The sequence below is a fragment of the Pseudorca crassidens genome, chromosome 11 (genome assembly GCF_039906515.1).
Source record: "Pseudorca crassidens isolate mPseCra1 chromosome 11, mPseCra1.hap1, whole genome shotgun sequence".
In the NCBI taxonomy this organism is placed as follows: Eukaryota; Metazoa; Chordata; class Mammalia; order Artiodactyla; family Delphinidae; genus Pseudorca; species Pseudorca crassidens.
In genome coordinates, this window is record NC_090306.1 from 6,791,110 (window position 1) to 6,809,570 (window position 18,461).

The 18,461-nt window shown below is 36.0% G+C and overlaps 1 long non-coding RNA gene across 1 annotated transcript in view; it reads right to left on the bottom strand.

Annotated features, from left to right (window-relative positions):
• Positions 1-6,162: 6,162 nt before the first annotated feature.
• LOC137202744 (uncharacterized) overlaps positions 6,163-18,461 on the bottom strand; it is a 31,369-nt gene continuing 19,070 nt past the window's right edge. The window contains exon 3 of the long non-coding RNA XR_010932769.1: positions 6,163-6,400. This is a non-coding gene — a long non-coding RNA (uncharacterized lncRNA). The remainder of the gene's footprint in view (positions 6,401-18,461) is intronic.

The following is an 18,461-nucleotide window of genomic DNA, read 5'->3' on the forward strand; positions in this document are numbered from 1 at the left end:
GTTTAATTAGGTCCCATTAGTTTATGTTTTTATTTCCATTATTCTAGGAGATGGATCAAAGAAGATATTGTTGCGATTTATATCAAAGAGTGTTCTGCCTACGTTTTTCTCTAAGAGTTTTATAGTATCCAGTCTTACATGTAGGTCTTTAATCAATTTTGAGTTTATTTTTTATATATGGTGTTAGAGAGTGTTCTAATTTTATTCTTTTACAAGAAGTTACCTGCTCAGGTAAGACTTTCAATCAATGTGTTAAGAAGTTGCATTCCAATTTTATTCTTTTACAAAGCTGTCCAGTTTTCCCAGCACCACTTATTAAAGAGACTGTCTTTTCTCCATTGTATAATTTTGCCTCCTTTGTCATAGATTACTTGATCATAGGTGTGTGGGCTTATTTCTGGGCTTTCTGTCCCGTTCCATTGATCTACATTTCTTGTTTTTGTACCAGTACCATACTGTTTTGATTACAGTAGCTTTATAGTATAGTCTGAAGTCAGGGAGCCTGATTCCTCCAGCTGCATTTTTCTTTCTCAAGATTGCTTTAGCTATTTGGGGTCTTTTGTGTTTCCATACAAATTTTAAGATTTTTTTGTTTCACTTTAAAAAGCTGAAATAATTCATCACCAGTAGACCCACACCACAAGAAATGTTAATGGAAGTCTTTCAGGCAGAATAAAAATGGTATTAGATAGAAATACGGTTCAACACAAGGAATGTAGAGCACCAGAAATGGTAACTACATAGGTAAATATGTGGTTTTTATCATATTTTTAAAATAATTGATTGTTTAAACAAGAACAACAGCTATACAAGGTGAGCTTATAACAATGTAAAAGGAAAATGTATGAAAATAATAACACAAAGGGTGAAAACACAAATGAAAGAATATTATTATAAAGTTTATTTACTCTATGTAAAGTAGTCAAAGGCAGACTATGGTGAGCTAAAATCGTATACTATAAACCTAAAGCAGCCACTAAGATAATAAAACAAAGCGTTACAGCTAATAAGCCAATAAAGTAGATAATATGAGATCATAAAAAATAATTAATCCAAAAGAAGGCATAAAAGAGAGGTAAAATGAACAAAGAATAGATTGGAGAAGTAGAAAATAAAGAGCAAGATAGTAGATTTGTACCCAACTGTATCTATAATCACATTAAATGTAAATAGAGCACACCCAATTAAAAGGCTGAAATTGGCAGACTGGATTAAAAATCAAAATTCAACTATATAATGTCTAAATAATATAAAGAAAAAGTAGAATAAAAGTAAAAGGTTGGAAAAAGACATGCCATGCTAACACCAATTTAGAGGAAGACACAATGACTATGTTAAAATTAGCACAAAGTGATTTCAGAGAATAAATATGTCCAGAAATAAGGAAAATCATTTCATAATGATAAATGGTGCATTTATCAAGAGTACATATCAATCCTAAATGTTTGTGAAATTAATGTCAGAGCTTCAAAATCCATGAAGCAAAAACTTACAAAACTGCATGGAGAAATAGAAAATCCAGAATTATAGTAGGAGGTTTCAAAATCTCTCTCAACAATTTGTAAAACAAGTAGGAAGAAAATCAGTAGGAATAGAACTGAACAACACTATCAATCAACATAACCTGAACAACATATATAGAATATTTCTTCCTATAACAACAGAACTTACATTCTTTTCAAGTGCCTACAGAACACTTCCTTAGATAAGGTTTGGGGGCATAAATAAATTCTCAACAAATTAAAGTAATTCAAATCGTACAAAATATCTTCTCTGATCACATGCGAGTAGAAATCAATAACAGTAATATCTTTGGAAAACCTCAAATATTTGGAAGCCAAAATAGCTCACTTTTAATAATCCAGTGGTCAAAGAAGAAATCCATTTTGAGTTTATTTTTGTGTATGGTGTTAGGAAGTGTTCTAATTTCATTCTTTTACATGTAGCTGTCCAGTTTTCCCAGCACCACTTATTGAAGAGGTTGTCTTTTATCCATTGTATATTCTTGCCTCCTTTACCAAAAATAAGGTGACCATAGGTGCATGGGTTTATCTCTGGGATTTCTATCCTGTTCCATTGATCTACATTTCTGTTTTTGTTGCAGTACCATACTCTCTTGATTACTGTAGCTTTTTAGTATAGTCTGAAATCAGGAAGCATGATTCCTCCAGCTCTGTTTTTCTTTCTCAAGATTGCTTTGGCTGTCTGGCGTCTTTTGTTCTTCCATACAAATTGTGAATTTTTTTGTTCTAGTTCTGTGAAAAATGCCATTGGTAGTTTGATAGGGATTGCATTGAATCTGTAGACTGCTTTGGCTAGTATAGTCATTTTCACAGTGTTGATTCTTCCAATCCAAGAGCATGGTATATCTCTCCATCTGTTTGTATCGTCACTGATTTCTTTCATGAGTGTCTTATAGTTTTCTGCATACAGGTCTTTTGTCTCCTTAGGTAGGTTTATTCCTAGGTATTTTGTTCTTTTTGTTGCAGTGGTAAATGGGAGTGTTTCCTTAATTTCTCTTTCAGATTTTTCATCATTAGTGTATAGGAATACAAGAGATTTCTGTGCATTAATATTTTTTTTGTGGTACGCGGGCCTCTCACTGTTGTGGCCTCTCCTGTTGTGGAGCACAGGCTCCGGACGCGCAGGCTCAGCGGACATGGCTCACGGGCCCAGCCGCTCCGCGGCATGTGGGATCTTCCTGGACCGGGGCACGAACCCGTGTCCCCTGCATCGGCAGGTGGACTCTCAACCACCACGCCACCAGGGAAGCCCTCTGTGCATTAATTTTGTATCCTGCTACTTGACCAAATTCATTGATTAGTTCTATTAGTTTTCCGGTAGCATCTTTAGGATTCTCTATGTATAGTATCATGTTATCTGCAAACAGTGACTGCTTTACTTCTTTTCTGATTTGGATTCCTTTTATTTCTTTTTCTTCTCTGATTGCTGTGGCTAAAACTTCCAAAACTATGTTGAATAATAGTGGTGAGAGTGGACAACCTTGTCTTGTTCCTGATTTTAGTGGAAATGTTTTCAGTTTTTCACCATTGAGAACAATGTTGGCTGTGGGTTTGTCATATGTGGCATTTATTATGTTGAGGTAAGTTCCCTCTATGCCTACTTTCTGGAGGGTTTTTTTTTTAATCATAAATGGGTGCTGAACTTTGTCAAAAGCTTTTTCTGCATCTATTGAGATGATCCTATGGTTTTTATTCTTCAGTTTGTTAATATGGTGTATCACATTGCTTGATTTGCATATATTGAAGAATCCTTGCATCCCTGGGATAAACCCCACATGATTATGGTGTATGATCCTTTTAATGTGCTGTTGGGTTCAAAAAGAAAAAAATCAAAACAGAAATTAAAAAATATTTAGGAATGAATAAAAATGAAAATACAACACATCAAAATTTGTGGGATGTCACTAAAACAGTACTTAATGGGAAATTTATGACACTAAACACCTACATTAAAAAAGAAGAAAGGTCTCAATTAATGGCATCAATTTAAGAAACTAGAAAAAGAAGAGAAAATTCAACCCAGTAAGTAGAAGTTAGAAATTACTAAAAATCAAAGCTGAATCAATGAAATAAAGAACAGAAAAATAGAGAATATAAATGAAACCCAAACCTGGTTCTCTGAGAATGCGCATAAAATGGTTAAAACTAAAACTAGCCTGATTAGGAAAAAGAAAGGCACAAATTGCCAATATTAAGAATGGGAATCACTGGAAATTCTACAGAATTAAATGAAAGTAAGGGTATAGTATAAATCAGTATAAATACTCTTTGCCAATAAATTGACAGTTTATATCAAATGGACAAATTCCTTAAAAAGCACAAACTACAAAAGACCACTGAAGAAGAAACAACCTGAAAAAATATAAACTTACATCTAATACATATATATGTATATGCATTAAAATTACTAAAAATCTTCCCACAATGAATATTCCAATTCCCATTGGCTTCACTGGTAAATTTTAAGAAATATTTAAGGAAAAAAAAAATTCTAAACAAACATTTCCAGAAAATAAAAAGTAGTGACTACTTTCCTACATGTTCTATGAGGCCAACATGACTTGATATCAAAACCAGAAAAGACGTTATAAGGAAGGAAAATTACATATGAATATCTCTCGAAAACATATATGCAAAACTCTAAACAAAACGTTAGCAAATAAAATCTAACAATATATAAAATGATAATATTTCATGACCAAGCAGGGTTCATCCCAGAAATGTAAGGTTAATTTAACATTCAAAAATCATTATACACAACTCATTAAATTAAGACACTTAAACAGAAAAATAATTCAATCAATTTGATAGATGTAAAAAAGCCTTTCACAAAGTGTTATATCAATTCACAATAAAAACTCTTAGTGAACTAGGTACATAAAGGGCACCTATGAAAAACCTACAGCTAAAATCATACTTAATGCTGAAAGACTGAATGCTTTCTCCTTAAGATCAAAAGACAAAAACGTTCATTTTAATCATTTCTATTCAACATGGTACTGGAAATACTAACCAGTACAATCAGTCAAGGTAAAGAGCTAAAAGCATCCATATTGAAAAGGAAGTAAAACAGTCTTGTTTTGCAGATGACACAATCGTCTGTGTAGGACGATTACAATCTAATATAATAGAATCTACAAAAAGACTACTAGAACTAGTAATTGAGTTTAGCAGGGTTGCAGGATACATGATCAATATACAAAAATCAAGCAACAAAAAAATCAGAAATTGAAATTGAAAAAATAAATTCCATTTGTAGTAGTATCAAAATTACACAAAATATTTAGGAATAAATTCGACCAAAAATGTGAAAGTCCTATACACTCTAAACTACACAACATTCCTGAAAGAAATTAAAGAAGACTTAAATAATTTGAGAGGTATACTGCGTTCTTGGGTTAGAAGATATTATTAAGATTTCAATGCTTCACAATTTGATTTCTAAATTCAATGTAACCAGAACCAATATCCCAATGGGCATTTTTTCATAAAAACTGGAAAATTGATTTTAAATTTTATTTGGAACTGCAAAGGGTCTAGAATAGCCATAACAAATTTGAAAGTGATGAACACGTTGGAGGATTAACACTAGCCTATTTCGAGACTTATTTATAGAGCTGCCATAATGAAGACACTGTTGTATTAGCATAACCAACACATATATGGATGACTGATTTTTGACAAAGTATATAATATTGTCAACAAATGGTGTTGAACAATTGGCTATCCAAATGCAGTAATGTAAATTTCAATCCTTAAGCCATATACAAAAATTAACTTAAAAGGGATCACAGACATAAATATGAAACCTAAAACTACACAACTTTAAAAAGAAAACAGAGGAGAAAATCTTCGTGACCTTAGGCTAGACAAAGGATTCCTAGATACTACAGTCTTAATGGAATTTAAATGACATAAGCACTTTCAAAAATAATTTGGCAATTATTTTTTGAACACTAAACTTCTAATGTTTTACTTAAGAAAAATGGTAACATATATCCATTTAGTGACTTGTACATGAATGTTTGCACCACTTTTATTTGTAATGGACAAAAACTAGAAACAAACCAAATGTCCTTCAACTGGTAAATGGGTAAACAAACAGTGGGACTACTACTCAGCATTACAAAGGAATGAACTGTTGATATGTGTTACAACAGCCATGAATCTTATACTTTGCGATCTTATTTATATAGAATTCTGCAAAATGCAAACTAATCTATTGTGACTGGAAGGAGTGGTTGCTTAGGGATAGATTGGGAAGGGTGAAAAGGAGGGATTACACCACGGGATAAAAACGACACAACTTTCGGAGGGTAATTGATATGTTCATTGTCTTGATTGTGTTGATAGTTTCACAGGTACACACCTGTTTATCAAAAAAAAAAAAAACTTTAAATATGCGCAGGGTGCTTTGTGACCGCCTGGAGGGGTGGGATGGGGAAGGTGGGAGGGAGGGAGATGCAAGAGGGAGGAGATATGGGAACATGTGTATATGTATGGCTGATTCACTTTGTTGTAAAGCAGAAACTAACACACCATTGTAAAGCAATTATACCCCAATAAAGATGTTCAAAAAAAATCTTAGTGAGCTTTTTAAAAAATAAATAAATAAATAAATTTATTTATTTTTGGCTGCATTGGGTCTTTGTTGCGGTGCGCGGGCTTCTCATTGTGGTGACTTCTCTTGTTGTGGAGCATGGGCTCTAGGCGCGCAGCCTTCAATAGTTGCGGCACACAGGCTTAGTTGTTCTGCAAGAGGCACGCAGCCTTCAGTAGTTGTGGCGCACGGGATTAGTTGCTTTGCGGCATGTGTCATCTTCCCGGACCAGGGCTCGGACCCGCGTCCCCTCCATTGGCAGGCAGATTCTTAACCACTGCACCAACAGAGAAGTCGCAGTGAATGCTTTTTGATGGAGGATAAAGAAAAGGGAAAACTCCACCATTGGCCCCATCTTTCAGGTTTACAGCAATACATGGTGCAAGGCAAACCCTTCAATGAGAACCATTTTGGGGAAAACTGAAGATGTGAAAAATTTTGAGTGGACCTGAAAGTTAGAAGATAATTTGGTAGGAAAACTTGTATATTTTTATATGGGCTTGTGCATGGCAAAAGGAAGAAGGGACAGGAATAGAGAAACAGATTTTGGAACTCATTTTGGATTTTGGAACAGATTTTGGGTTTGTTAGCAAAGTCCTTGTGTCCTTTCTCCCATTTATTCCTTCTCTAAATGAAGTAATTAGCTTTGTTAGATCACCTAGTGTTTTTATAATGAAATAAACTTCTGTATTGCTGTTTTAAAAAATCTCTACATACCAATTGCAGATTTATAGAATTATTATACAAATCATGGAACACACCCATGCCTTACTCAGCTTTCCACCACCCAATTGTTGAGAATATCTGTGTTCTCTTTCTAATTTGCCTGAGTTATAGTCTCTTTGTAATGCTGATCAATTTTTCTTTTTTTAGGCGCTACCAATCACTGAATAAACAGTCCATTAATTATCTAGTCTTCTGTTGCAGTTCATGGAGAATGGTCATCTAGACCTAGCTATCCTTTGTGATAGAGTGTCAGGACTCCCTTGGTTTCAAATTCTTCAACTATTATTTTTCAACTTTTCTGGAAAGTTCTTCGCCCCTCATATCTGATTTTTTTTTCCCGTCAAAACCCCAGAGTGCAATGTGTTCTGATTCCTTTGTGCTCTTCACCTTAATTAACTCAATATCGTCATTTTTCTCAGATTATTTTCCGTAATATTCTAGCACATTAAGTACAAATTTAAGCTTCACACTTGTAAACTCATCATTTACATTGAACATATAAGGTGTGGATGGTGGCATAATGTGATGCTTGTTGTGTACAAATAGTTCATTACAGGCTGCTTATTGACTAATAGTTGGCTTTCATTCCATCATACACCGATTTTCTTTTCCCCCAATTCTAGTAAATGGACTTCTACTATTGTTCATGCTTTGTGATAGTTTTTGTCATGTAACAATTCCAGTAATTTGTTCCAGATGATCCACTTATGCTTCACTTACTATCTTGATTTCCTCTCCAAATCAATGAGTGCTTCAAAACTGGGGGTCCTGCCTTCCAACAGATATTTATGAGATAAAAGAAATATGTTATCTTTGTACCATTTTATCACCAGCCACAGACTGGATATCTTTCTCTCTACTCCATCCAACAATTGCTATGGCTAACCTACCTAATATCACACTTTTACGGTTTACAGCTGGCCTAGATTACACCCATGTTGAGTATAAATTGTTTTTCTCTACCAAGTTACGTTATGGATGCCCCTCCGTGTTCACTATCCCCTTGAAAATTATCATTTCTTAGCCTTGCATTTGTTCTTTAAGCTAGTCAAACATAACTACACTTTTTGTACACAGCAATTATTGAATACTTTATGGATAATCTGACACTGACCTTTCTTCTTGTTCTCAATCTTTTCTTGCTCTTTTCCCACCACACATCCTGTAATATAAACTCTTTGCTTTAACTCTAGACTCTGATCTATTCCTGGTAGCTGAGATTTCATGCTCGTACTTGACATTCCTCAGCATTTGATATTTGAGTTTCCCAAATTCTTCAGCAAAGACTTGCAATCCCAGCTTTTCCTTTTTAAGAGTTCTTTGTGAGAAAGCAGTTTTTGTTCACAATTTGCTTTTCCTTTCATCCAGTTGAACTCAATACAATATGGTTTCCACTCCATATTTTATATTTTTGCATTTAATAAACAAATATATTTAAATGTCTACTTGTATTAAATACCGTTAGTGTCTTGGGATACATTAGGAATTCATTCATTCAAGGCATCTCATTTCATTGAGCATATAGTCTAGGAGGGATGGTAGACATAAACATAAGCAAATAAATTGTTCTATGTGATACAGAGGGCAAGAACATAGCAAGTGGACTTAACCTCTTACAACCAATTCTAGAGGGTTTGTATGACATCCTAGGGAAAGTGTCCTATAAGGTGAGCTCTGAAGGATGAGTTATATAGCTACCGTAAGAGAGCAGAAGGTTCTCCAGGCAGAAGGGAAAGCATGTTTCTAGTTCATGAGGTAAGAAATAGACTGTTTCATTGAAGGAGTTACAAATGCAGTATGGCTGCAACATAGAAACTGAGGATGAGATTGGCATTTGATGAGTTTAGAGGCAGGGCAGGGACAGATCTCCCAGAATACTCAAAGCCATGTTAAGAACTTTTTCTTAAGGGCATAAAGAAGATCCTGAGTGGTAGCCAACAAGATAGTAATAAGGTCAAATTTCTATTTTCAACAATTACTCTGGCCACATTATAAAAAGAGCTTGCAAAAGGGCAAAAGTAGATGTAATAATGCAAGATAGGAGGCTTTAATGATGCTCAGTAATAAATGACATGTGGTATGGATGTTGGATGTAGTGGTGGGTTCAACAACATTTCATTATTCCTAGAAATAAACGACTGACTGACTAACTAAATAAGGTGTACTCATGTACGGAAAATGACGGTGTGCCACAGCTCAAGGGTATCAGTGATTCTATTACGTCTTCTTGAGATCCAAGAATAGAGGGAGAAGAAAACACGTGGATATGGGCAAAATACATTCTGGTAGTCTAAAAGATACACTTTGATGATTGATGATGAAGGGGTGAAAGAATTCAAGATTATGGATTGCACAACAGATAAGGTTATCATTAACTATGATAAAGACATTGGATGGAAAAAGGACAGATTTGGAATGAAAGGTAGCAAGTTCAAAACGGGGCGTGTGACATTTGAAATCTCTTTGAAACATCCAAGAGGAGGCAATGAGTAAACAATACATGTGCAATTAAGAATCAGGGAGGAGAAATCTGGACTGGAGATGTAAGCTTGGGAGTATGCGGATGGCAACTGAAGACACAGAAATCAAAGAGGTCACTTACCACGAGAGTATGGGTAATGATGAACATACAAGAAACTCCAGTCTGGAGTGGTTAAATAAAGCAGAAAATGTTTTCAAAAAAACAAAGAGGAGAAATGCTCAGGTATATACGAGAAAATCCTGGAGAATGAAACACTATACCCAAGAAAATGTTAGAAACAAACAAACAAAAAGAAAATAGTCCATGTGTCAAATAATGTTGACATATCAAATAAAATGATATGAGTTTTTTGATTTGTGATGTAGAGGTCAATAAGGAATTTGGTGAGAAGCACTTCCGTGAAGTGATTTTTTTTTTTTTTCTGTGAAATGTGAGAAAGTGACGTAGCACAGATTGTGGTAGAATGAGCCTAATGACAGAACTGAGGGCCCAGGTGAGGACTGAGGTCATTTTCAATGGTTCCTATCTGTTCATTTTTTTCAGCAGTGATCACAGCCAGGGGAGATAAGCTGGAGCAGAACAAAATCCAACGACAATGTCTCTCTGGGTCACCCACTCAGAACTTCTCCACCATTGTGTAACGATTCATCATTCTTACTCATCTCAGAAGCAATTACACCGCAATCCTACAAGAAAGGGGCCACTTCCCATTATTCCCATCCCATTTTTTTTTTTTCACCAGACCGTTGTGTAAATATTTGCTTCTAGCCCCTGTGAAAATGTTCTAAAGAAATGTGATAGATGACAATTCTCTTCTTGTGCAACTGGCCACTGCAATTTCCAGGAACAGATACAGTAAAAGTTTGACTGAAAGGAGAGTTAACGGTTAGTGGTTTCAAAACCAGGAATAATATGTATCTTGAAGGAACATAAAAAAGTTCAACTTGTATTGTCTTAGAAATTAGGCAAGAAAGATAATTTTTTACTTAACTGGACACTAGACAAGTGAAGAGAAAAAAACAGCAATGTAGCGCAGATGAAAGCCCTACAGCGTTGTTAATTTCAGTACTCTATTGACATAGCACATGCATCTATGGCTCCAAGAAACAAGAAATGATTTATGGATTTAACCGATTCCCTTTTCTGAGAAGTAAAGGGAATCACGGTCAACATGAGTTTGAATTCAGGACCTTCTCGGTTGAACTGATAAGATGAGAAAGGAGAAGTGTGAGCCCTGCTATTCTGCTACAGTACCTGAAAGTTCATTCAAGTTTCTTGCATCTTAAAAAACACCTTTGTAAATCTTCCTGCATATTTGAGGTTTATACTGGGCATCGCAACACTGTAAATCTTAGTTCTCAGTATGTGAGAAACATATTCTAGAATGTTTTGACTGTTTACTTTTATTTTTCATTTAGAAAAATAGTTCCACTGATTTTTATTTGATTTTTCTCTGATTTCAGCCCCTTTCAAAATTTTCCAATCATACATGAATTTCTGTCTTCTAGTCACTTTTTGCCAAAGCATTTCCTACGATTTACTTTATGACTATGTAAGAAATACATTTCAACAGTTTTTACTAGAATTACTTTCAGATGTTGAAAATTTCACCTTTGGGTGAGAAGATATTTATAAAATTTAACCAACTGGATCAAAGGATTATTGAAATATGTATCAAAAATTTACTTCTTCAAACATAAGAGTAAAATGTGTATGCACAGAAAGCAACTTGACCTAGGGGAAAACTACATCTGAATTATGGACTATTATGGTGAAAAAACTTAATGAGATGATTCTTAGACAAAAACGCAAACATCATATGAGAGAGTAATTGCATATGAGCTCGTTAAGATCTGTTAATAATCAATCTAGCAGAAATTTCTTTACCAGATAAATAGGTAATAGCATGTGGAACTCCCAGGAAAGGTAAAGAAAAACATAGTTCTAAAAATGTCAAGATTTGGGAATGAAATACTAGGTAAAACTGTGTCATTAAGGCCCATAAGGAAAATTGCAAGAGATAGAAAAATATCAATAGACATGTAGAATATGAATCTTAGGATAAATTATCAAAAACAAAGTTTAGTTTAACAAAACAAGTCACAGGATAAAGCTAAAAACCACTCCAATGTAAGTAATTTTTTTGAGCCTGGCACATAATACTGGGCACGAAATGAAAATATGTTTACTGAGTAAATGAATAAAAGAATATATTGTAGTTTCCAAATATTTTGTTTAAAAGTTTTTTTTATACAGTCTCTCATTTGAGTCTTGTTCTAAGATAATGTCAGCGTATACCATGGAGAAAATGTTCATTTAATGGATCTATTAGTCCATGTAATTTAGCTAATGCAGCTCAGTGTATACCAGATCTGTCGCAAGTGCAAAATAAAAATAAATATGATCCCTGCCCTTGAAGAATTTACTATCTAATTTAGAACTTAGAGAGTCACCAAAAGAAAGTTTTATGAGAGCATTCAAAAAGCAGAACTTATTAACTCTGCTCTTGGTACTCTACTTGGAGGTTCAAAACAAATTCCAGTCCAATAATGTAAGATAACCCTATTTTAACTAATTATATGAGTACATAAGTAATAAATGGAAAATATTTACGCTGAGGATATTATTCTATTAGAAGTTGACCCCAGAGACCCTCCCAGATAGTAGAATTTCACTGCATTTCTTTTTTTTTTTTTTGCGGTACGCGGGCCTCTCACTGTTGTGGCCTCTCCCGTTGCAGAGCACAGGCTCCGGACGCGCAGGCTTCGCAGCCATGGCTCACGGACGTAGCCGCTCCGCGGCATGTGGGATCCTCCCAGACCGGGGCACGAACCCGTGTCCCCTGCATCGGCAGGCGGACTCCCAACCACTGCGCCACCAGGGAAGCCCCTCACTGCATTTCTAAAAGTGTCTTCCGAGCTGGATGCTTTGGCTTTCACAGCTGGATTATTTTGTGGTCAGGTTGCACACAATAATAAACTCAAGCATATACGATTTAAATTTAAAAGAATAAAAAAGCAGGTCATTTTAAAATTAGGTCCAATAAACAGTGAAGGTATAAGAATGATCAAAGTGGGGGGGAAAATAGCAGGCTGACCAAATGAGAGAGGATTAGGACACAGGACAGAGCAAGCGTCCCTTGAGTATTAAAAACAGAAACATAGGATATGAGGCAGGAGTAGAGTCCAGTTGTAGCCATTAGGCAAGAATGCAGGAAAGAGGGCACTTCCTTTGGTTTATTAAAATTTGCTGGTGCTGTTACACATGCACAAAATAGCAGGACTGCCAGTATGAGGGGGCTGCAGAATAGGACATCCAGAAGAGAAAGCAGACATTGCAGAAGTCTTTTTCCTTTCCGCAAAATCATAAGGTCTGGGAAATGGGTATCAAAATTGGAAAGAATTAGACTTCTTCTTTTAAAATTAAGGACAAGTTACTCTAAAAATCAGATATTGAACATGAGGAAGGAAAACCTATTCCCAGGGACAAAGAGGAATACTAAATATTGAATCCTGACATCAAAAGAACAAAGAGAAGGAAACTAAGGCTTTTGTGAAAGGCAAGCTAGTCTCGTCTGCTAACAGTCACAAATGACTCATTCTTTACTCAGGTAATGTGCTGTACAGTTCATTTACTCTTGCCCGCTACCTTGTGAAATAATTAATAATTTCTTCATCTTGCAGATAAGAATACTGAGGCTTAAATAAGTTAAATGGTTTACCCAACATTGTTTATTATGTAGAAGAACAAGGATTGACACAGTGACATTTTTACTCCATGCCCACTTTCCTTTCCATTTAAGCATATCCTACTTCCGAGTTAGAAAACTCTTTGAACTCTTTATCAAGAGATCCCAGAAATCCTTAAGGGAAAGCAAATCATACAATGCCTTTCCATCATGAAGAACATAGTCCCAGAGGCCAGAAACTTGCATTTGGGATGAAGAAATTGGAAAGAAGGGAAAATTTGAACTTCAAGCAAAACTTAAATCCTTAATAAGGTGCCAGTACAAGTGGGCAAATATAACTTGGCGGGGTTCTGAGATATTTGTATCTTTTTTTATTGTTAATGTTCCCAGTGTAAGGATGTTGTCACTTATTTATGGTAAAACGAATCATTTCTCTTATTCTTTCTAGAAAAAAGAAAAGAGTAGTAAGTTAGGTGACAACCAAAATTATTCTTCCTGTTGAATTCCAAAAGTGGTATGTGAGCTATGTTCATTCTGGTAAAGTTGCTTTATATTTTGTCAGCATAGAGAGGAATGTTTTCATAAATGAATTCTTTTCGAAAGAGTGTAATGTTCTTCCCTTTCTGAAAGCAGCTGTTGCAAAACCCAGGAACATCACACCCAGTTACTTGCAGAAAACCTCAGCCTTTTATATCCATAAGAAGGGTACAAAGTGTACACAGCACAGACTTCCCCCTGTGTTTACTATTAAACACTTAAGTCCAAGATATTTACGAATTCACTCATAGGCATAGATCCAGAGGAAACAAGAGGACAAGTACGCAAATGTAAATATGCAGAGTCATTTAAGATAGTGAAAGTTTTCAAATAAGCATATGTCTAACAAGAGACAATTGTCAATAAAATTTAGAACATCCATTCAATGGAATTGTATGTAGCTGTTAAAAATAATAATTCACTTTCTATGTACTGACTGGTAAAATCCATACTATTTTATAAGTGAGAGAAGCAGGAATATTATGATACAATATGATAAAATTTTACAAATATCTGAAAATACTTGTATTTGTACACATACATCTATGCATATACTTAAAGCTCTTAAGTGATAAAACAAAAATTGAATTGTATTTAATTTATGACTGATCTATACTAAATATTTTATTTTTATATTAAAAGTAAATGAGTATTTTTTTTTTTTTTTTTTGCGGTACGCGGGCCTCTCACTGTTGTGGCCTCTCCCGTTGCGGAGCACAGGCTCCAGACGCGCAGGCTCAGCGGCCATGGCTCACAGGCCCAGCCGCTCTGCGGCATGTGGGATCCTCCTGGACGGGTGCACAAACCCGTGTCCCCTGCATCGGCAGGCGGACTGTCAACCACTGCGCCACCAGGGAAGCCCTAAATGAGTATTTTTTATAACATCATGTGGCTCCCTAACTACTATAACTTATTGATTTGATTACTTAGGAAATATTTACTGAACACCCGGTAGATGCTAGTATCTGGGATAGTTGGTATGAATTCATAGATGAACATGACACCATGAACAAGAAAATCAGCAACTACAGCAGAGTCTGGCATAGGTTTTGATGGCAGTGTACACGGATACTATGAGAGCATGGTAAGTATCTCCTAACTCGACATAAAGGGGATCAAGAAAGCTCTGTCTTGGGCTAAATCTGTAACTGCATCAATAATCGTCACTCAGATAAGGGAGGAAATATTTCCATCACAGGTATAATTAGTGCAAAGACTTTGAAGCATGTGAAAATATGACACACTAAGGAACTTGGATGAATAAAATATAGGTTATCTAAAGATATGGAAGGATTTACATTTGGAAGTTAAGGAGAAAAGGACAAGCAAGCAGTCTTGACTTCGTATGGAAGATAACGGGGATTTAATGCAAGAGGTTAGTCAAGAGGGAAATAGGGTTATATACGAAAGACAGAATGATCGCTCAGAAAGAGAACAAAGAACAATATTGAAAGCAGGCTGTGTATCCCAAGTGGGCACAAAATACCCACACATCTAAAGCTAACTTTCCTTTTAATACCCAAACATCTGTAATTTGAGACTTTCCCCTGCGATCTATCAAGGAATTCAGTCCCAGTGCCTAAAAGTTCTCAAACTTTCGGCGGATGTTTACATCTTTTGATCACCTCTCAAACTACCTTTCCCCCTTATTTAGGATTACTTCTGTTCTCTTGTCCATGTCTCTTCCTAATATTACTGCAGATAGTTCTTAAATAAAGATTTAAAGAAATCATTAGGAAAACAAAACTGAAAACTTAAAATTGAGTTTCAGATAGTACTTTCCCTTGTGTCCATTAACCTTGCCCTGTCACAGGGCTTCCTCTAACATTCTGTCATGTTTCTGGAACTTGTTTCTACTCAAATCAGATGTCTCGCTCTAATATTACTTCTTTACCAGGTCCCAGGGCTTCAAAGAGTAAGAAACATAAAAATAGTAATAATCCATCATAATTTAGCCAAATAATAATCTTGACACACATTGAGGATGATTATTTTGCTTTGTTTGTAGAGCTTTCCTACTAGTTTCAGCTACTTGTCTTTAGCTTTTATAATCAGAGGTCCATTAATGGGTTTGTCCAAACAAATGAGCCCCTAAAGATGACTTCTGCAATTCCAAGAATGTTGAAGTAACTAGAGACGGCTTTTAAATAAGTATTTTTTGCTGTATTGGCTACACAAGTAATTCAAGAAAGGAAGGTTAAGGATGAGTTGAAACAGGTGTGGTGCACATTGAGAGGAGACTGTAGCTAACAGATATTAGAATAAAGAAGAAAATAGACTTGGTTACGGATAAGAGTGATAATGGAATGGTGTGGATGACTCCTAGGTTTTCTGCCAAGCAACTAGGTCAGAGAGGAAGAAATTTTGAGAGATTCGACATTGACTGCAATGATCGGTACACGAAAATCATCCGAGTATGGATAAAAAGAAAGAAGAATCATTCATATAGATCATGACCTGTCAATCAGCTCAACTTATAAATACACAGAGAAACAAGTGCCTAGATAGTAACCACCAAAGGTCAGTGGGTAAAAAACAAGCCCTAAACAAACGAACAAAACAATAATTTACTGTAATTATTGTGTGACAGCTTTTATGATCAAGATAAATGACATCTGTTATGTTGACCACCAGATCAAAAACTTGACTTAGATGCTAGGAAAAAATTGTTAGAGAACAAGTACGACCAGCCACCAAGAAATGTGCCAAAATGGACTGCTGTGTAACTCTGAATGGAGTATTTCTGGGGACCGATTCGAATTCAGATTCAAACTCAGCTCTAATTCTTTGAGCACAGCCAACTCCATAAAGAAGGCAATCTGAAACTGATATTAAAAGTTTTCAGCGGAACTTTTCTAACCAAAGTAATACCAGGCATTACAGGAGGTAAACAGGGAAAGTCCATGGGTTACCAATATGGCTTCCAGGTTTTCACTGTCAGATTTTTTTAACACATCTTTATTGGAGTATGATTGCTTCACAGTGCTGTGTTAGTTTCTGTTGTACAACAAAGTGAATCAGCCATATGCATACATATATCCCCAAATGCCCTCTCTCTTGAGCCTCCCTCCCACCCTCACTTTCCCACCCCTCTAGGTCATCGCAAAGCACAGAGCTGATCTCCCTGTGCTATGCGGCTGCTTTCCCACTAGCTGTCTATTTTGCATTTGGTAGTGTGTATATGTCGATGCTTCTCTCACTTCACCCCAGCTTCCCCCTCCCCACCCTGAGTCCTCAAGTCCACTCTCTATGTCTGCATAATTATTCCTGCCCTGCCACTAGGTTCAGCAGTACCATTTTTTTTTAGATTTCATATATATGCATTAGCATACGGTATTTGTTTTTCTCTTTCTGACTTACTTCGCTCTGTATGACAGACTCTAGGTCCATCCACCTCACTACAAATAACTCACTTTCATTTCTTTTTATGGCTGAGTAATATTCCATTGTACATATGTGCCACATCTTCTTTATCCATTCATCTGCCAACGGACATTTAGGTTGTTTCCATGTCCTGGTTATTGTAAGTACAACTGCAATAAACATTGTCATACATGACTCTTTTTTAATTATGGTTTTCTCAGGGTATATGCCCAGTAGTGGGATTGCTGGGTCATATGGTAGTTTTGTTTTTAGTTTTTGAAGGAACCTCCATACTGTTTTCCATAGTGGTTGTATCAATTTACATTCCTACCAACAGTGCAGGAGGGTTACCTTTTCAACACACCCTCTCCAGCATTTATTGCCTAGATTTTTTGATAATGGCCATTCTGACCAGTGTGAGATGATACCTCATTGTAGTTTTGATTTTCATTTCTCTAATAATTACTAATGTTGAGCAGATTTTCATATGCCTCTTGGCCATCCGTATGTCTTTTTTTTTTTTTTTTTCTGCAGTACGCAGGCCTCTCACCGCTGTGGTCTCTCCCGTTGCGGAGCACAGGCTCTGGATGCGCAGGCCCGCAGGCCCACAGTCCCAGCCGCCCCGCGGCATGTGGGATCCTCCCGGACCGGGTCACGAACCCACATCCCCTGCATCGGCAGGCAGACTCCCAACCACTGCGCCACCAGGGAAGCCCTGTATGTCTTCTTTGGTGAAATGTTTATTTAGGCCTTCTGCCCATTTTTTAATTGGGTTGTTTGTTGTTTTGATATTGAGCTCCATGAGCTGTTTGTATATTTTGGAGATTAATCCTTTGTCAGTTCCTTCGTTGGCAAATATTTTCTCCCATTCTGAGCATTGTCTTTTCATCTTGTTTATGGTTTCCTTCGTTGTCCAAAAGCTTTTAAGTTTCATTAGGTGCCATTTGTTTATTTTTGTTATTATTTTCATTACTCTAGGAGGTGGGTCAAAAAAGAGCTGTGGTTTATGTCAAAGAGTGTTTTTCCTATGTTTTCCTCTAAGAGTTTTATAGTGTCCGGTCTTACATTTAGGTCTTTAATCCATTTGGAGTTTATTTTTGTGTACGGTGTTAGGGAGTGTTCTAATTTCATTCTTTTACATGTAGCTGTCCAGTTTTTCCAGCACTACTTATTGAAGAGACTGTCTTTTCTCCATTGTATGTTCTTGCCTCCTTTGTTATAAATTAGGTGGCCATATGTGTGTGGGTTTATCTCTGGGCATTCTATCCTGTACCATTGATCTATATTTCTGTTTTTGTGCCAGTGCCATACTGTCTTGATTACTGTAGCTTTGTGTTATAGTTTGAAGTCAGGGAGCCTGATTCCTCCACCTCCATTTTTCATTCTCAAGATGGCTTTGGCTATTTGGGGTCTTTTGTGTTTCCATACAAATTGTAAAATTTTTTGTTCTAATTCTCTGAAGAATGCCATTGGTAGTTTGATAGGGATTGCATTGAATTTGTAGATTGCTTTGGATAGTATAGTCATTTTCACAATATTGAT